The 21782-nt window shown below is 38.7% G+C and overlaps 1 long non-coding RNA gene across 2 annotated transcripts in view; it reads right to left on the bottom strand.

The window, feature by feature from the left end:
• Window positions 1–21782, bottom strand: part of LOC310896777 — a 92927-nt gene that overhangs the window by 48190 nt on the left and 22955 nt on the right. Inside the window, exon 1 of one of the 2 annotated variants that reach the window (XR_014581833.1) lies at window positions 14228–14794. The exons of the other annotated variant lie outside the window; for it this stretch is intronic. This is a non-coding gene — a long non-coding RNA (uncharacterized lncRNA). Of the gene's footprint in view, window positions 1–14227; window positions 14795–21782 lie in introns of those variants that run through there. 2 annotated transcript variants of the gene reach the window in all.

Genomic DNA, 21782 nt, shown 5'->3' with positions numbered 1-21782 from the left:
TAAAATGATTGCAGTGATTCCCACCCTTAAAAACACAACAGTTATAAAGATCTTCACACAGTGCCTTTGATGATTGTGGAGGCTAGCAAAAACTGTCATTACACATGGATCAGAAGGCACTTCTTGGCTCTTGATTATTCATTGCAGAAGACTGTGTTCTGCCTTGCATTATACTTGTGCAACATCATTGCAGTCAAGAGGGTTGCGAAACTGAGACCTGCAGATAGAATTTCAGATGTGTTTGCCCTGCATTTATATTGCTCAATTGCTGTTCATTGATTTCCTTGTTTTGTTCTTCAATGTCAATATGTGCAGCAAAGGTCCTTTTAAATACCTAGGATTGGGCACTTTCGATTCCTTAATTAACGCAGCCATTTTGTGTTTGATCCTGCAATTCTTAGGAAGTAAAATTTCCAGCCTTGGAGTAGCAGGTAGAACTTCAAAGGGATACTGCCGCTTAGTGAGTGCATGACAAGTAGCTGGGTCTTGGCCAAAAAAAATAAGATGCTTGGTAAAGGTATTACTTTAAGCATAGATTCTTTTATTAGAGGGAAGGCATAAGGACCTCAAGAAAGGGCTCCTTTGGAACATCTGTTAGAGAGTAACTAACAGTCCTAGATGTATTTCAAATAGAATACTAGCTTCAGCAATTATTTATTACTATTAAATTTATGACACTTGTAGAATATAATGAATTCATTGACTGTGCTGTTAACCTGGATTAATGAACATCATAAATATACTTGTAACAAACTAAGAGTGTAAAGGAGTAGAAACAGAGAATGATCAGCAACAAATCTGTATCATGGAGTTGAGAAAGTAATGGAAAATGATACAAATGATAAAAGTAAGCTTATTTATACCTCGCAATAGAAATTAAAATATACAATAAAGGAGAAATGTAGAAATATAAACAAAGCATAAGTATTATAAAAATGTATGCACAGAAAATAAAAACAAGTGTTTTTTTGTTCATACTGACAAAATGAGGAAAAACAACAACAAAAAAAACAAAACAACAACAACAACAACAAGGAAAGGTAAAGCTACTGTGAAGATAGGATCAAAATCCTATCTTTAAAAAAACCTATTCACTGGAACAGGCTGCCCAGAGAAGCTGTGGATACCCCATCCCTGGAGGTGTTCAAGACCAGGTTGGACGAGGCCCTGGGCAACCTGATCTGCTGGGTGGCATTCCTGCCCATGGCAGGGGGGTTGGAACTAGATGATCTTTACAGTCCCTTTCAACCTGAGCTATCTATAATTATATGAAAATGAAATATAAGGGAGTATGGGATTAAAGAAAATCTTTAGTTCTTTTCTAAGGAAGAGTGATTTTCAGCGCAGCTGATGATCTTTGTTAGGACACAGAATGTTCTTTGAAAGTTTAGCAGCTTGTTTAGCAGCACTAAGCAAGCACTGTTCTGACTTTGGATCTGAGTCCAGGAAGCTTCCCACCCATATCAGTAATATCTCAGCGACTTACCCTTGGACTTTCCCTCTAGATTGCTTGATGTTTATATGCAGCGCTTTTCAATAATACATGTCATCCTCAACTATACTTTCTGATGGCTTGAAAATTCATGAAATTGACATAGCCAAATATATAATCACAATAAACCATATCAGAGAAATGAGAATGTCTTCTCTTAAAGTTAAATGGCTCATCTAGTGTAAAAGTATAGTGGAATGAATGTACTGCTACTTGAATATGGTTCATTTGTCTTCTGCTATCATAGCAATATCATTATATCTAACAAAAAAAGTTTTCAAGGTTTTAAAAATTTCTGCTATGGGACTGTGCAGCAAAAGAACTGAGCAAAATCATCTCCATCCATATCTCCTCAAGAAGTGTTTCATTATCTGTTCAAACTTTGAAGTCTGTGTCAAACAGGCTTATCAATGAAGAAGGCCTCTGTCCCACTAGGGGAAAAAAACATTCTGACTTGCAACGTATTCCCAAACTGTGTCAAGAATTTAACATATTGAGAGAACAAGTCTTACGAGGAACGGCTGAGGGAGCTGGGGTTGTTCAGCCTTGAGAAGGGGAGGCTCAGGGGAGACCTCATCGCTCTCTATAGGTACCTTAAAGGAGGCTGTAGAGAGGTGGGGGTTGGTCTATTCTCCCACGTGCCTGGTGACAGGACGAGGGGGAATGGGCTAAAGTTGCACCAGGGGAGGTTTAGGTTGGATAATAGGAAGAACTTCTTTACTGAAAGGGTTGTTAGGCATTGGAATGGACTGCCCAGGGAGGTGGTTGAGTCACCATCCCTGGAGGTCTTTAAAAGACGTTTAGATGTAGCCCTTAGTGATATGGTTTAGTGTAAGACTTGTTAGTGTTAGGGCTGAGGTTGGACTAGATGATCTTGGAGGTCTCTTCCAACCTAGACGATTCTGTGATTCTGTGATTCTGTGATATTAAATGTTTGACTATATTTATGGAATTACCTGTGGTACATGTGTAGAATTCATGTACGTATAGGCATCCTGAAGCAGCATCCAGAACAGCCAGTCTGGGTCTGTAAGTTGTTGAATGACAGGTTTCTACCATCTCTCATCCTAGTTTAGGAAGAGTTCCCTGTTTATGCATGGATTTGAGCACAACCATTACTTTTAGCATGTGTTCCTCCTCAGGAAAAAAAGCAAGGTGTAAATTGGCTTGCAATAATAGCACTGGACAGACTTTCTTGGTTCATCCCCCAAAGCAATTCAAAAACTGTTTTTCAAAATAGTGTTAGGTAGGTGGAAATTTGTAACAAACTGTTACAGTTGGTATAACTGTGCATAAACAAATGAACCTTTCAGGTAGAAGAGTTTCATTCCTCTTCTGAAGTCTGATCATGTTCGGGGTACACTTCTTTGGAACACGGTGCTTGAGAATAATTTCCCTTGAAGTGAATAAGTGACTTGTCAAGAGAAATGTTTTGACCAGGAATTTATATTTATTGGCATGTTTCAGAGCTGGGATCAATGAGTGGGCACAGCTTGAAAAGCCAATCAACCCTTAGAGAGAGAAGAGCCTGAAAAAATTGCCACCGTGTTGCTGCAAGTGTAGAACAGTAGGAATCTGTTTCCACTTATAGTAAGAAGGGGGACAGACTGTTCAGCAGATCATTATGAAACCAATTGGTTCTGTGTTTTTTGTTTGTTTGTTTGTTTGTTTCGTATATATATATTTATCATGGTTTCATCCATTTTTACAGTGAAATGTTAAATGGTTTTCTGTTTCCTTCAAGATATTCCCTTATTTACATCTTTTGCAAATTGCCACAGAAGTTTTGTGTAGATATTTTTAAAAGTCTACTCATGCAAGTAAAAAAAAAAAAAAAAGTATTTTATAATATCTTTTCTGTTTTCCAAAGTATTTCTAAGAATTTTTGTTACTAATGCAGCTAGGCTTACTAATAATAGAACAAAACTAGAAAAGGACATTCTGAGGCAGGGCTAAATCACAAGTGAAGAATGCAAAAACAAGAGATCTGTAAGCAATGGTAAAACTTTAAAAGGCACACTGATATAAAGAGTCCTGATTTACTCTATAAACTGAATTAACAATAAAATGGTAGCACTGAACTCATGTTGAACTTCATGTGCCTGTGATATAGACATCTGACCTGGGGATCCAGATCTCCTTTGCAGAGAGTGAACAGAAAAAAGAATTTATGGCATGCTTTTGATCTAATCTGTAAAATGCCTTTACTATACATGAGATGAGATGAACTTCACAACTTCCAGTTCTCTCCATTGGCCATACAGGTAGGATAGGCACTTGTCTTATATGTGGATAATTCCACCGTACAGTCTAGATTTTGTCAAATTATGTATATTACTTTTTTTTTTTTCCAACACAAATAAAAGAAGGAAATATTGTTGACAATTTTGTTTTCTGTTTGGTGGAAAAACACAGCCTATTCCAATTTAGTGTTTGGTGGAAAAATTTAAGGTTAATATTTGATCTTTCTTCCACCCACCAAAGTGGCTCAGCTGTGACTCCAGAATACTTTATTGAGTAGATCTTGACTTATTATTAGTCAGATAAGATTATAGTGTAGTTTTAAGCACTAGGAAAATATGATGCTCATTCAAGTTTGGAAGTTCATTATGTTCATTAAATCTGGAACTTATTTAAGTTTTGTTGTTCTAGTTTGTTTGTTTGTTTTAACTGACTATTCAAAATTATGCAAAATTAATTTCTTCAACTTGGAGTGAATAACCTAATCAACTATTTTATTTTTCACATTTTGGTCTCAACTGAACTACATCCACTTCGTTATTGTTTTGTAACATGGTTTTAAAATCACTCACTTTGGAAACCCTCAGCCAGCACCCAGTTAGTCTCTTCTGAATAAATCCACCTTACAATGCAAAGCCTACTTAAACCAGATCTCAGAGTACACCTTGTCCACTGAGTCGAATGGGTACACGTGAAAGAAGCACACTTCTTTTCGCAATCAATGTTATCAATTTTCAAAAGCTTATAATATTACATTGAAGCCAATCATGCACTCAGGAAAAATCACATACCATAGAATCATAGAATCATAGAATATCCCGAGTTGGAAGGGACACATAAGGATCATCAAGTCCAAATCCTGGCATTGCACAGGTCTACCCAAAAGTTTAGACCATGTGACTAAGTGCACGGTCCAATCTCTTCTTAAATTCAGACAGGCTCGGTGCAGTGACTACTTCACTGGGGAGCCTGTTCCAGTGTGCAACCACGCTCTCGGTGAAGAACCTCTTCCTGATGTCTAGCCTAAACTTCCCCTGCCTCAGCTTAACACCGTTCCCGTGGGTCCTATCACTGGTGATTACGGAGAACAGGTAACCTGCCTCTCCACTCCCCCTCGCGAGGAAGTTGTAGACTGCGATGAGGTCCCCTCTCAGCCTCCTCTTCTCCAGGCTGAACAGGCCCAGTGACCTCAGCCGCTCCTCACGTCTTCCCTCTAGGCCCTTCACCATCTTCGTTACCCTCCTCTGGACACTCTCCAACAGTTTAATGTCCTTTTTGTACTGTGGTGCCCAGAACTGCACACAGTACTCGAGGTGAGGCTGCACCAGCGCAGAGTAGAGCGGGACAATCACTTCCCTCGACCGACTAGCAATGCCGTGCTTGATGCATCCCAGGATACGGTTGGCCCTCCTGGCTGCCAGGGCACACTGCTGGCTCATATTCAACTTGCTGTCAACCACAACCCCCAGATCCCTCTCTGCGGGGCTGCTCTCCAGCATCTCGTCACCCAGTCTGTACGTATAGCCAGGGTTGCCCCATCCCAGGTGCAGGACCCGGCACTTGCTTTTGTTAAACTTCATGTGGTTGGTGATCGCCCAGCTCTCCAATCTCTCCAGATCTCTCTGCAAGGCCTTTCCACCCTCATCTGAGTCCACAACTCCTCCAAGTTTGGTGTCGTCGGCAAATTTGCTCAAAACACCTTCTAGTCTTACATCCAAACCATTTATAAAAACATTGAAGAGGACTGGCCCTAAAATGGAACCTTGAGGGACCCCACTAGTGACCATCCGCCAGCCAGGTGTGGCCCCATTTACCAAAACCCTTTGAGCCCTGCCCGTCAGCCAATTGCTCACCCATCATATGATGTTCTTGTTAAGTTGTATGTTGGACATTTTGTCCAGTAGGATCCTATGGGAAACCGTGTCAAAAGCTTTGCTGAAGTCCAAAAAGATCACATCAGCTGGATTCCCTTGATTGACTAGATGGGTGATCTTATCGGAAAAGGAAATCAAATTTGTTAGGCAGGACCTACCCCTTATGAACCCATGTTGGCTGGGACCAGTGACTGCATTGTCCCCCAGGTGCGCTTCAGTAACCTCAAGGATCATCTTCTCCATAATTTTACCAGGCACTGACGTGAGACTGACAGGCCTGTAATTGCTAGGGTCTTCTTTCTTACCCTTCTTGAAAACTGGCACAACGTTTGCCAGCTTCCAGTCCAGTGGGACTTCTCCAGATTCCCAAGATTGTTGAAAAATAATTGAGAGAGGTCCCGCAATGACGTCAGCCAGCTCTTTAAGCACCCTGGGATGAATCCCATCCAGACCCACGGACTTGTATGGATCCAGGTGGAGCAGCAAATCCCGCACACGTTCAGGGTCGGTTGGGAGTTTGTCATTCCCACCGTCATGGTCCTCCAGCTCAGAGCACCCTATGTCCCGAAGCCCATCATCGGTGTTGAAGACAGAGGCAAAGAAGGCGTTAAACGTCTCTGCTTTGCCTGTGTCATTGTCTGTGAGGAGACCTTCACCATCAAGTATCGGACCTATGTTTTCTTTGGTTATCCTTTTTCTGTTCATATATGTAAAAAAAACTTTGTTTTGTCTCCCACAGACACGGCCAGCTTCAACTCTAGTTGGACTTTGACCACACGAATTTTCTCCCTACAAACATGAACAGCATCCCTGTATTCCTTCCTCGTCGCCTGACCCTCCTTCCAGCAGCCGTACACTTTCTTTTTTCGCCTAAGCTCCAATAGAAGATCCCTGGTCAGCCAGGTCAGCCTTCTGCCCCACTTGCCTGACTTCTGATATTTTGGAATCGCCTGATCTTGTGCTTTTAGGAGGCAGTGCTTAAAGGTTGACCAGCACTGATGGACGCCAATGCCTTCAAAAGCAGTTTCCCAGGGGACCTTGCTGACTAGTTCCCTGAGCAGCCTGAAGTCTGCTTTCCCCATATCCAGGGCTGAATTTTTGCTGACAGTTTTCCTTCTGTCACCATAAATTCTAAACTCAACCACTTCATGGTCACTATGACCTACAATGCTGACAAGCAGACTCATCACTGCATCACTATGACCAAGGTGGCCACCAATTGCCACGTCTCCCACAAGACCCTCTCTGTTCTCCAGCAACAGATCTAGGAGGGCACCTTTCCTAGTTGGCTCACTGTTCCAAGCAGGTTCATATTTCAAGCCAGTTCTATTCCACTTTAAAATGATTCAGAAATATGTCTATAGCTGAGATTTCCCCCCCTTTTCTTTTGTTCGAAATTAGCTTTTTCTAAGCTCAAAAAATCATAATTTCCTAGCAGTTGGCAAAGAGGAAATTTAAGCCTTTGATTATTCAAAGACATAAGCAAATGTAAAAACAGTTTACATGTACAAATGAATAGAAATTAAATTACAAGAATAGATATGATAGATAACAATTGTTGTATAATTTTACAGTAAATATACATCAGAACAAAAGCTATAAAATGTGGTCAAATCATTGGGCAGATGAAATGAAACTAGAACAAATTCATCCAGACAGTCAAGACTGTAATTTTCCAGTTTCTGGCTGAGTAAAGTGCTGAAAGGAAGCACGTAGTTTTTACATCCACAGCCTCGTGTCCTAAATGTCCACAAAGGAAACCAAAAGAATGTTGGTGTGAACATCCAGCATGTGGTGGAATAAATTAAGAAAAAAAAAAAAAAAAACACAATCCAAAAGAAACTAGGAACACCAATTTCTGTCAGGAACATTTTTTTTAAGCTCTTATTATTATATCATTTTCTCTTGAATGCAGAAGTAAAAGTAATGTAATTAAATTTTCAGATTTTTAAAAAATATCTCCCCTCTCAGAGCATTTGTTATACAAAAAATAAACATACATGAACTTTCATGCATGGATATATTTCTTGTGTTGTGCCTTCCCACCACACCTCCCCCATCCTATGCCATCCCAAGTCAACAGCATACTCCAACCTCTTGGGAAGAGGTTTGAGAAAAGAGATGGTTTTCACTCTGCATTCAGTGTTTAGTGTTGTGACGCCTATCACTTCAAGTTGTTTCTGCAGGCAGAGTGCAGATAGGGAAGGATGAAACATAACAGTGCTTTGTCCCGTGGGGAGATGTCTCTCACAAGAGCTGAAATTTATTTCAGCACACAATCTATTTCTTCTGTCATCCACTTGCCCATGGGGACGGAATGGGAAACAAAGAAACAGTTTGGGTGAATATGTAAAAGATTCATACCACAATTAACTAATAAAAAAGAGAAAGAGAGAAAAGGGCCTTCTTTCAAAACCTGTATATAGACTAGAATTATAGGTTAAAGAAAAACAATAGATTTAAAGGAAAAATTAACTTGCCTACACCTTCTTGTCAATCAGCTCTATTTTGCAGGACATCTTAAACAACGCACGGAAACAAAATAATTGAACACTCAGGATGGAAAACAGCCAGCAAGATTCTCCTGATTCTGCTAGATGCTAGTGATTTTTCATGTCTAATGTACCAAAACTTGGTCATCACAGAAACCAGAAGGTAAGAACTGTAGCTGCCCTGAGAAGAGTAAACTTGAAGGCCCAGGAACAAGAAAAATTCAACTGAAGATGACCAGCATGGACCTAAGAACAGGCAGTTTGGCAAACAAAGAGATGGAGCAAGGTGTAACAGCTTGGAATGTCCTAGAGCAGGACATGATTGCCCAGAAGGTGAAAGCAAGAGCTCACTTTGTTTTCAGGTTTCTTCCTTTGGTCAAAAGGGTAAGAACTGATATGGGTCCGCCATGGGGTGATGAGAAAAGCAAAAACAATGTTTGATTTTGTGAAGACAATGAAAAAGAGCAGCTGTGTGACAGTCTAATGATCAAAATGATGCTTGTTTGGCAAAATTAAAATAGTTTATCTGGTTTAAAGATAGAGTAGGCTCAAAAGGTTGTGACTAGAAACTAGTAAACCAAGAATCTGTGCTGGGACTATTAACTGTACAATTATCTTAAAACTAAGGAGTCTTACAAGAAACATTTCATACTAATACTTTTTAGCCTTACTATTTGCACTTTGGATAGTTAAAGATATATTTACAAAATCTAGTTTTTCATTTTTTAGATGATAGGCTTAAAAGAGATAGAGAAGGGGACTTTAGTACATGGTCTATCTGCTTAAATATAACGTCCCAAACGTGGCCATCTTCCTCTCCTAAGGGTCTTGCCTAGTAGGAAGGTGCTGTTCAACACTTTCAGAGGGATACTCAAACCACCTGCAGCTTCTGTCCCATATAATTTTCAGGATACATCTTCTGCCACAACAATAACTCTTACTGGGCTCAATAAACAACACATGCAAAACTATGGCTACCAAGTTTGGTATTCATAGAACAATTAAACCTCATCAGCCCTGAGATACTGAGCAGAAGTAGTGAGAGACAAAGAAAACAATTAGATCTGCTGAAAGCTAAAACACTTTTGAGTCATATTATTTCTCCTACTGTAAATGTTATTAGTAGGTATTGATTCATTTCACCAGTAACTATGCAGCAAATCAAAAGCTTTAAAGCCTTCTACTTGGGTGGGAGGTTTGATGCCACAGTGTAGTGGCAGTAAATGGGCCTGATTCTTTGTGTTAGTATAATTAAGCTAAATTGTCATAGAAATGAAATATTCTGGCAAAAAATAGATATATTTTCTAGCATGAACAGCATATTAAAACATGGGTTTCTATGGGGAATAGCATGTATGCAAAGCATTGCTGAATATTAATCCATATTTAAATTTATTTTTACAACACTCAAAAGCAGAGAAAGATTTTTGGAGAGCACAGCATGACTACCGCAGTGTAGCAGCCCTTACAAACCTCAGCTGGACATAGCAAGCTGAAATATTGCAGGAGCAAAGAAGTATGACTGAAAGGAATACAAGTGAGCCAAGGTCAACTTAGGCCTATTCTCTGCTCTAGTCATATTCATATTTACATTTTGCCATATATTCATAATAAATGCAATACATGGATTTGCTTTATACTGTAACAGGAACTCCACTATATGCAATGCACAAGCACATAATGAGGAAGGTGGGAACCCTCAGGGTGGCTGTGGTGCTCTGGCACAGTGTTCACCTGATGGAAGGATGTGGTCTGGTGCCTTACATCACCTCTACTGAGCTGGTTCATCAGGGACTTGGGGCAGCGAAGGTGGTTTGAGAAGGACGTGGCAGGATTTATGCAAGAGTAAGACACGGCAAGAATAAGTATATTGTAGAAAGTCAAAGCACACTTTCATTTCTGGTCACTTGTAGGGAAAATATGTATTAAATAGCTTTGGAAATGTGAAGTTTGTTCTCAGACCAAATAGCTCAGATACAATGTGGATGCAACCGGAGAGATCAACAGCCAAAGCTGCTTCAAATTCTACCATGCGTATAACATTTTCTGTACTGACAGAGTCAGAGGAATTCAAATGTTTCAAAGTTTATATTAAGTAGGGATTTTTCCATCTAGAATCTGAAGGAAACCTAATTCAGCTTTTTTGTCACTACTTCGGCAAATCCTGCCTGAGGACCACCCCAGTTCTGGCCAGATCTTGGCAGATGGTGGCTGCTAAATGGAGCGATGAAGCTGCAATTAATGTAGAGGATTTGGCCTACTTTGTTACTGGCAACTATTTTTGCAGCTTCTCAGAGAAGGCTGCCTAAAAGTAGAGGCTTGGGACTAACTGTCATAAAAATTAGGCATGAAAATTAAGAGAGAAACCATCCTTTACTGCAGGGCTGCTAAATTGGACTGTGTAAGGATGCATAATGCTGTCTTGTATTTATGCTGACAAGTTAACAAAAGCCTGCATTTCAACTCAATCAAGTTGGGTTACAGATAACCTTGTAAATCAAGTTGGATTACAGTTAACTGATTCAAAAGATCTTTGGGCACTCAGTCCAGCTCCAAACATTGCGAGGGTGCGTATGACAAACACATCCCTGGATACTGATTTTCATGTATAAAGTATATGAATATTATTCATTACCCATTGACAAGCTTGAAAGGTAAATTGTGCATACTCTTTCTACAAGGGCAAATCTGTATAGGATATGTTGAGTTTAAGTTGTTGGTTAGACAGATCCCATTATTCTACAGCCAGTAATACATTAATGTTGGACTGCCTGTATACAGAAATTGATCCAAAATCAAATGGAGCTCATGGTCAGAGATGGCCACAGCTACTGATGTTTGAAGTGGCAGACTGAAAAAGAAAACACATACAAAGGTACTCCTCATTTATGTATGTTTAGATCTTATAGCAAATAAAACAGTAAAATTCTTTCCCTTCTTGGTTATGCACATAACTAAAAACACTTTCTTACCCAAAATCATAGGTGTACAAGCTTTATCTGAAATCATTTCAAACTATTCTGCTTTTGGTATAAACTAGAATGTTTTAAGTGTGTTTCTTTGTGTTTGTGGTCCAAAAGGATCTCAGAAAAAAATCCCACTTGAAATAAATGTATCCTGTGGGATTTTTTCTTTTCTGCTCTCTTTTATCCACCTATTATTTTCTTCAACATTTATTTTATTTTGTCAGTGTCTGAAACTTGCTCTTACATCTAATTTTCCATTGCTGTGAAGAATGCTTTGGAAAAAAAAAAAAAAGAAGGATTTTTTATTATTATTTTCTGACATAAGGACTAGGAAAAAATGCCTGATGGAGCTATTACCTTCAAGTACTTTGCCAGTCTAATGATAATGAAAGTTATTTCCTCCTGTAGTTAAAAATATGCTTTTCAAAGTAATCACTTCACTCCTCCAGCCACTTCTGATGACTCATTGCCCCAAGGCAGGGATCCACAATATTGTTTGTGAAGTTTGCACCTAAAAGAATATTAAAAATATACCATTCTGTAAATCAATGTTTCCCGGAGTGTGAAAAATGATTAAATCCAGATGGAGGTGTGAATCTGAAACTCTGAAACAAATTATATCCAAAGACCAACATGCTAAATAACAGATTCAATCACTTGATTTTTGAATGTTGGAGGTGTTTATAAACTACCTGACATGGCAGATAAAGCAAAGAAAGGGAAATTCAGTGTTCTGAGAAACACCTGGATGCCTAACTTAAGCTGATAACAGTTTTGCAACTCCCACTTATTCCAATCTAGATCTCTAGGTTCTTAAAATCTCTATATAGTTTAGGTGTTAGAATATTTCCACTATGCTTCATGGACTTTGGCTCATGGACTTTTGGACTTGTGGATCCTGCACTTTTGGTTAATCATCTCAAGTTCTTTTAAAGCATTTAGTGGGTCTCAAAAGAGTTATAGTTAATGAATTAAGACTGATGCTCTGTAAGAACACAAGCTCAACAGAGTTCTGAAAGACTTCTGACCAGTCATCCCACTGCTGCAGAAACAAATTTATCATTTTCCCAAGAATAAGCAACCCTAACATTAAAGCAAAGGCAGTTCAGGTTGACATATGCCTGGAAAGTTGACTGCTTTACACACACAGGTGAAAGACTATGGGAAGCTGGTCTGAAGCAGGATATGTGGATGTTTAAAGACAAAATAAAAAGACATAACGTAGACCTTCATGCAGCAGCGTCATCCCCATGTGCTGAAACTTCCAGCAGAATCCCTCAGCATAACTGAAGTACTACTCTATTATACAGCAAACTTCTGAAGCAGCCTTTCTAGTTGCAAAATACCCTACATTGTGTAGGAGGAAGTGCAACTTTTATTATAACTGTGGTTTGTTCACCTTCTGCTAAGGAAATCTCTGAAGAAGTCATGCATTGTAGGGAAGAGAACAAGAATCTTTATAAAGTTCATTCTACCACCAAACAGTGATGCATATGCAAGCCCTGTTCATTGCTGTTCCTTCACACTTTTAATCACTGAAACAGGCTGCTGTGATTGTGGAGGTGGTATGTTGGGTCTGCACGAAACAAATCAGCCAGCACATGTGTAGGCAGTCGCCTTATTGTAGTTAAGGGAGGTTTGTCAGCAAGTTGTAGGATGGGTGGTTGGAATAGGGGCAGAAGCAGCTTGCGGCTGTGTGGGAGCAGAACTGGCAGCCCTGCATATGCTCTGCCTGCAGGTGAGAGAAACGGTGAAATTCCAGTAAAACATAAAAGTTAAAAATAACAGGCTGGCTTTTGGGCTGTGGTAAATCAGCAAGGATGAGTTCAATCACTGGATGTACCTCACCTGAGGATGTGACCCTGTATATCTCTCCCTTCTCTTGCACTGCTCTGCCAGCCTTCAGGGGATGATTGGAGCATTTGACTTAACCAAATCCAGCACAAGGCTGGGCAGAAGGAGAATTTGTTGTCATAAGAATTTTTACTGTCAACTCTTATGCATTCAGTGCACTTCATATTTATATTTCATTCCAAGTGAATTTGTTGCTATAGAATGAAATTTTCATGTATGAGAAAGGATTGCTCTTTTTTTTTTTTTCCCTACTATAGCACAATGGTTTAAAAAATAGCAGCATAGTTGAAATCAAGAGAAACAGTTCAGACAAAACAAAACAAAACCAAAACTAGTACAGTGAGAAAACACTGGTGCAATCTGGTCTGAGAAACCTCGAACCTCTAAAACAACCAGTTACTGGAACCTGCAAAGCTCGTATGGACAACTTCCATGTATTTCAGTAAACATGCAAGTTTGCATGGAGGAAATTTTCATTTGTTCTGCAGAAAGCACTGTCTAGCCCAAGAAAAAATATGAATATTTCACCTGGAAGAAGAGCGTGTTCCTGGTTTGAAGTTAATTTAAATAAATGAGAAATTTCCATCCACTGCTGAAATTAATTAATTGTCAAGGCCTTCTTGCATCAGAGTTTTATGTTTGTTTGTTTTTTTTCTTGAGGAGAGAGTAAGAGAAGTATACCTTCCTCTGGAAACTTTGAAAGAAAAACATGTTTCAAACCCACAAAAAATAAACTCCTTGTCTGTAACCCAGCTGCGCAAATTAAAAACACTTTTTGGTTGAAATCAGTAACATTTATTTGGACTGACTTTAAGCACCTAGAATCTAATAAGCTCATTCCTATGTTTATAGTAGTATAAAAGTAACATGTCTGTCTGCAGGACTGGGGCTTCTGTGTGTAGAAAAGATGATTTTTTTTTTTTTTTTTTGTGTGAGATGGCTTTTGCAACCTCTTGGTTGTTCTGTGTGAATTCCATGGAAGACTGGGGTGTGATCATCCCAATGGATTAACACAGGCAGGCAGGATTGCATTGTACCACCTTGTCCAAGCTCTCCTAACAAATTGCACCATATAATCTTATCTTGCCATATTTGTGATCTTATCATTTACAAGTACTTAGCCTCATGCTGTTCCCAAGGAATTCATGGGTGAATTGTTCCTCTCTGGAACAAGCTGTTCTAGATCATTCCCCTTAGCACTAGAAAATTCCAGTAATCAGCCCAAGTTTAATATCACTTTACATGGCAATAAAGATCAGCTCTCTATACTTAAAACCTTATCATAATGTTTCTAAGAATCATACCAACCTGACATTTCTCAGTCTGAGCTTGCTCCAGTTCCAGTTCATCTCCTCTGTTTCTTATTGCCATTCATACCGTTGTTTAAAATAGCAGTCTCCATCAATTTTATTTCCCTGTCATCAATTATTCCTCCCAGCCTTGAGCCATATTAAACCAAAGCTTTCATACTTTCCATCCATTGTCATCTGTCTCATGCTTTCATTAGTGCTTACAGAGCTCTTAGCAAGAAAAAAAGTCAGTGCTATGCGATCAAAATGTGGTTATGAACCTATCCTTTATTCTGTTACTTTAAGACTAAAATATAAGCATTAGAGGTAACTGAATAATTTGTAATGAAAAGTAAATAAGAGAAAATTGTTAGTGACTGTTGTGGTTTATCTGCAAAAGTTAGCAAATTTATTATATTTGGAACATGCTATAAAGTAATACAATATGAGCTGTTACGATTAAAGAATCCATGCATATTAAATAAAGTCAAAATATAATGGAATATTAGGTCATCAACTTGTCAGTGTACTTTATAACCCTGAGCTGTTTATAAATAGGTAGCAGCACTGGAAGATTCATCATTTCAGGAGATTTCTAAATAGGTATGTGATCTTTCTCCTTACATGAATAACACATTTTCAGTGTTTCATATTACAGTTTGAAAATCATGTCATAGTCATTATTGTACATTAAGCCACATGGCTTTTTTTTTTCTTTTCTGAGTTAATTAGTGACAAAAAATAAATAAGCACTTAACATACCATAGTACTTTAGAGATGGTGAAAAACGAAGAGGCAAGGAAATACACAGAGAAAACTCATTTTCAGTTACTGCATTGAGTTCCATATAGTAAGCACATGCACAAGTATATTCATACAGTTTTTACTGTTAATTTGGCTGTAACAGAGAACATTTTCCAAAGTAATTTTTAGGCAGTGACTTTTAGTTGACTTGTGAGTATATTCAATTCACTTACAGTGTATTCAGATCTTACACAAAGTCCTGTCTTGTAAGGTCCCCAGGTTGCACCAAAAGGCTTTTTTCTTGCCTCCCAATGGAAGATCTTCACCCTTGGAACCATCATTTGTCTTGACAGACCCCTGTACTCATTAGAACACACAGGGCTGTGTTGGATGTCTGGCCATCCTTTTCTGACCACCTGAATGCACTGAGTGAATGAAAGTTGATTTAGACCTTAATATCCTGTTGTATGGTAATACTGATGAAAGTATGCATCATGGTATAAAAGGGCTCAGTTCTTCTGGAAGGCCATAAAAAGTCACAACCTGATATTCTGTCATTAAAAAAAAATGAAAAACATCACCCAGAGACATCTAGCTGCAAACAAAACAGGAGATTACAGGAACCTGAGTGAAAGAAAAGAACAGAGAGAAATGGATCTTTCTTTCTAATACTCTGTAAAACTATTATATTAATATCTTCAGATTTCTGAGCAATTCAGCATATTAGGGACTGCATTTCCTCTTATGGAAGCAAACACAAAGCAACATTGACTTAAATCTCAGCTGGCTTGAGTTTTCTCTATGGGTATCACAGCTCCTTGGTGTTGCTTGGAGGTTGTGGTTTTACTTTGAAAATAGCGTACATGCTGGCTGAGGACCCAACTGTGACTTTCTTGCTTGAACAGGGATGTGAAATGATTGCAGTGAGTCAGGCTATGCTTTATACAAGGGCGTTTTCCCACTGAGGCTGATTTGCTTTAATGGTTATTGATTCAACAAACTTTTACTTGGAAGAAAGGAGGAGCAATGGATGGAGCGGGGCTGGAGGAATTAAATTACCCTAATGCAACTTCTAATGGACCTACCAGGAGTGTCCACTCCTTCCAGAAGGCCCCTGCAACTGCTCTGTCTCTATTTTCAGCCATTATCACAGGCAGTTGCATTGTTAATGCTATGTATTGATGAAAGGATAAATTCTATTTTTGCTCTTGGTGTCAGGAGGGCTGGGTATCAAGTTAAAGGCACAGATCACTGAAGTTCTGTCCTTGAAATAGTCATAGCTTTCAATTTCTTTCTCAGCATGTGTTTAAGTATTCCCAAGAGCCCCAAACTGCCTCCAGTTGCTTCCTGTTTAAATAAAAGATGATTCCTCTTTTTATTCTGTGGAATCCATTCAAAGGAAAAGGTCATGCCCAAAGGGAAAAAGCAATTTCCTTATTCTTCATTTCAGACCTCTAGAGAGTTGTAATTTCAGTTTCCCAGAACAGTCCCCACTTTTTAATTGATATTCTTTGTTAATTCTGGGGGGAGGAGAGTCATGTTTGTCTAGTCCCAAAGCAAAACCTTATATTGTTTATAGTTGTTAAACCTGTGGCAGCTTGGAAATGCAGCATGCCTGAGATATCCTCAGATTAAATAAAAATATAATCAAAAGAACTTTTTATCATGATTATTTTTAACTTTCTTTATTTCATTTTATACCTGACACCAGTGATTCTAAATTTACTTTTCTTTTTCACTTAATAAGGAGAGGCCATGAAGTATTTCACAGGAAGAGATTTATGTTTAATAATAAACATTTACTCAGTGATGACTACAGGGCTCTGCTTTTTCAGAAGGTTTCACAACATTTTTGTATGAAAAATGAGGTGACCGGACTGATGGAGGACAATTATTCCAGCAGTCTCCAATGATGCTTGAAAACAGATTTGTTTTCCAGATGATGTAATAAAAAATACTGATTTGAAAAATTCTATTTGTATCTTTTTTTTCCCCTAATTTTAATATTTTGTTTCTTACATCAATGAAACTAGATTAATGAATTATAGAAATAGGACAAAATCTTCAGGGCTAAGTCCTTGTGGACATAGTAAGCACCAATTTATATGGGTCTAAGTCTATTGATTTCTGTAGAAGTCTAATGTTGGGAATCAACAATAACATCTCAAAACTACTAGATTCAGTTGCTAGGAATAAATAAATAAAAAATATATATATATAAGAATGAATGTTAAATAGATCTGCTCTTGTATGATGCAGACTGCCAGAATAAAATATGGTAAATAAATATATATTTAATTTTTTAATCTAATATTCAGAACTGTTCAACTGTCTCAAAAATCAGTCAGGAAACATTTATCTTTGGCTGGGATCTGAATTCTTAGTTTACTTGCATTTTCTCTGCTTATTAGTTAGGAAAGAGAAGCTATTTTCTAAATTGCTGAACTCTGCCAAACCAACAAGTATGCAGAATATTTTCTATTGTTATGATTTTAGACTTCTTTAAATTTCTTTACAGCCTCTTTTTCCTCCTTCCTCCATTCTTACACAAAATTTGTTTAGCTAGATGTCTGGAAATATGCTGTTCATTAAGATGAGATGCGTCGTTTGGGCTCCCTTTCACCTACTTGACTGAAATCACTTGGCTTTGGGCTTTGTTTAACTTTCCTTTCCCTCATAGAATGGTTGAAGTTGGAAGGGGCTGCTGAAGGCTACTTAGTCTAATCACCCTGCCCAAGCAGGGACACTCAGAGTATGTTGCCAAGGACTATGTCCAGGCAGCTTTTGAGGATTTCCAAGGTTGGAAATCACACTTCAACTCCACATCATCTCTGGGTAGGCCTCATTTCTCCCTGACTTACCCTTTCCATGTATTCTTCCTACCCTGATCTTCCCATTACTTTCTGGACCTAGAATAAGAGGAAGACAAGAGAAAGGGAGGCAAAGTGTGGAAAAGATATTTCCCAGCTGAAGCAGAAATGAAGTTGCCTAAAGAAATATGAGATGAGAGTTTGTATTTAGTTGAAGGCACTTAAGCTCATCACTGCATGTCTTGTAGTGGCCCACAGCAGTCTTCAGTTTGGACGGTCTCTAAAGGGATTAATTTTTACTGACTACCCAATGTTGCAAAGGTTTATCTTTGTTAGGCACAGAGAATTGTAAGTGCAGAAGTAAATCTCACATGATGATGGGAGGAACTGCAAGGCAAACTGATCAAACTGTTTCAAAACAACAGTCATTAAAAGCTGGGGCTTCAAGCTTACATAAGGGAGCAAACTTAATGAATATTTACACACAAAAATTTCTTTTAGAACTCTCTAGATAAGCTCATGTATAATTCAATAATCAAATATGAGAACTAAAGGCCTGCAATCTACTTTCCTTAATGTAACATTAAGGATATACATTTTTATATGTAGGCCGTCACCTATTCCTATCACATACAAGTCCAGACTGATTTCTTTCTACTTGTGCATTTATTATTCATAAGTATATGAAAACTATAGATTACTCATTTTAAGGGCATGGTTCATATGTGAACTTTCTGCCTAGCTTTCTACTTTTCTGTTTGTTTGTTTTTGTTTGTTTTGTGATGATCATTCTGTGAGTGGATAACTGAAACACTGTAACTGTAAAGCTAATAATGGAGCATGACACTATGATATGACTTTCCTTATAAATAATAGTGGGGGCCAAAGAAATCATCATGAATGTTAAAAACCCTACATCTTTTTGGCATAACAAATACGTTATGTACTTGAGAGTGTTCATGGATAGTGAATAATGTGAGCACACAACCATAGCAAACCAAACAGATAGTCTCTATTCATGGAGATGCGACAGATCAGACTTTCACTATGTGACTGATTCTGACTGAAGCCATGGATGAGAAATTGTTCTGTTAAGGTGAATGAAATTTCACAGAGGTGCCATCACAACGATGTAATATTCTTAATCTGACTGTGATTATTTCTGCTTGGCTTGAATGGATAAGGTCTGGGAACAGCATGTGTGTGTGTGTGTTTATGAGAAAGATAACAGGAAGGATGACAAGTGACAAAATATGTTAGAAAGAAAAAAAGGACTGTTGCTGTTCCATCCAAAATACTGGAAGTAATCACTCCAGCAAATGAAAGAAACTGAATTTTCACCTAGTTTTTCTAAATTTGCATTTAATGAATCCACAGTTGTGTGCAATTACAAACCCATTTGTACACCTAGATGAGTAATCAAATGAATATGAAAAAATCTTCACATGCACATTTAGAGTTTGGTTTAAAAACCTGAATTAAATGTCACCATGTGAAGTAACCTCTTTCCAGCACTGACTAAACAAGTATATTCAGAAATGAAACTACACGTTTGACCCGTAAACCTAGGAGCAACTTTACAGTAAACTGCCAGCCTCAAACCGATCCGGATAGGATTGCTGGAAATCTATCAAGGATACACTTCCCTTCCCTACTTCTACCTTCTCTAATGAACAAATTGTTCAATGATACAAACCAAGCTGTTGTAAAACTTCAGACTAAAGAACGTGCAGCAGGTGGCAACATATGTGTCCAGTTAGTTCTAGCCAAAACAGTCTAATTTGCAGAAAAGGGTACAGAATTTCACTGTGACTCATCTGAGGGGGCGATCCAAAGAGAAAGTAGGCTCTAGCTCAAGTGCTAGTCCTTCTGAAAATAATAGTTATCATAGTTCATTTAATGGTATTTCTTGACTATCCTGGCCTATTGGGTTTAGAGAAATTAATTTTATACTGTAAATTTTGTCAACTACTTGGGACTCATAGTTTCATTTGGGATCTGGTCTTCTTCTGTTGCAACCTTTCTGGAAAAATAAATAAATAAATAAAATTAATACTATTTCTATAGGTTAGGGCTTAGGAAAAAACAAACAAACAATGGATTCTCTGACATTCTATTGGTTTCTGATAAACAGAATTGAATGTTTTATTATTTTTTAAAGTTCAGTCACCCTCTCGTGGTGATTTAGTCATTGTTTGAGCCAGTCAGCACTTTTCCTAGTCTGCAATGGGCTCAGTACTGGGGCCAGTTCTCTGTAATACCTTTATTGATGATCTGGATGAGGGGATCGAGTGCACCCTCAGTAAGTTTGCAGACGACACCAAGTTAAGGTGCGTGTGTCGATCTGCTCGAGGGTAGGAAGGCTCTGCAGGAGGATCTGGATGGGCTGGACCGATGGGCTGAGGCCAACTGTATGAAGTTCAACAAGGCCAAGTGCCGGGTCCTGCACCTGGGGCGCAACAACCCCAAGCAGCGCTACAGGCTGGGAGATGAGTGGTTGTAAAGCTGCCTGGCAGAGAAGGTCCTGGGAGTACTGGTTGATAGTCGGCTGAATATGAGGCAGCAGTGTGCTCAGGTGGCCAAGAAGGCCAACAGCATCCTGGCTTGCATAAGCAGCAGTGTGGCCAGCAGGGCTAGGGAAGTGATTGTCCCCCTGTACTGGGCTCTGGTGAGGCCGCACCTCGAGTACTGTGTTCAGTTTTGGGCCCCTCACTACAAGAAGGACATGGAGGTGCTCAAGCACGTCCAGAGAAGGGCAACGAAGCTGGTGAGGGGTCTGGAGAACAAGTCTTGTGAGGAGCGGCTGAGGGAGCTGGGATTGTTCAGCCTGGAGAAGAGGAGGCTCAGGGGCGACCTTGTCGCACTCTACAGGTACCTTAAAGGAGGCTGTAGAGAGGTGGGGATTGGTCTATTCTCCCACGTGCCTGGTGACAGGACGAGGGGGAATGGGCTAAAGTTGCACCAGGGGAGGTTTAGGTTGGATATTAGAAGGAACTTCTTTACTGAAAGGGTTGTTAGGCATTGGAATGGGCTGCCCAGGGAAGTGGTTGAGTCACCATCCCTGGAGGTCTTTAAAAGACATTTAGATGTTGAGCTTAGTGATATGGTTTAGTGAAGGACTTGTTAGCGTTAGATCAGAGGTTGGACTCGGTGATCTTGGAGGTCTCTTCCAAACTAGATGATTCTGCGATTCTGTGATTCTGTCTCGTCTGAATTAGCAATTTTTATGGGAGTATATCAAAGGCAGTTGTTCTGACCAATGATTAGTTGCGCACAAATGCTAAATAAAGAAAATATGAACTATACAGAGCATCATCCTCATGAAGGCATCAGCCAAAAATAACAAAAAAAATTAGAAGTCCACCAAAAGTAGCATATTAAGGCCCAACAGTATTTTAGCTAATGTAGATAGGCCTGATTATTGAAATTACATAATTCAAGCATGTTATTAGTTTTCATTAGGTGAAATACAACTGGAAGTTGAGCATGTACTTAATGCTGAAAAAGGATATTTTCCTATATCAGGTCATCAATGATTCAGGAAATTGTATTTCCTTCTGAATTTTCACAGAATTTACATTTTGAAAGACAATTTTGAGTAGATGTCCATTCAAAGAGCTTTTCATTCTGACACTTGACATCACAGGTACTTTGGCTGGCTGTAATAATAATGGATAGCTCTTATATAAGCACTTCAAATCACTAGATTCTGAAGAACTTTATGAAAGTGATCAAAATAATTAATTTTGATGTTCATCTGGGATGATAAAAAGCAATGAGAAGCAATTTACCAACAGATCTCCTAGCTGACTGGGAACAAAATTCAGAATTGTTAACAGACAAACTTTGTTTGTTTGTTTGTTTGTTTGTTTTTTTAAACATCTTCAAGTAAAGTAAAATAATAAAAATGCAGGCTTATTTATATCATTTTGATTCACTAGTTCTAAAATTTTAAAATTATATAAAATAATAGGATAACTAAGCCTCCTTCACTAAAAATGTCAGAACAAAATCTTTGTT

Source organism: Anser anser, assembly GCF_964211835.1.
Source record: "Anser anser genome assembly, chromosome: 3".
In the NCBI taxonomy this organism is placed as follows: Eukaryota; Metazoa; Chordata; class Aves; order Anseriformes; family Anatidae; genus Anser; species Anser anser.
This window is presented reverse-complemented; position numbering and strand designations above follow the sequence as displayed.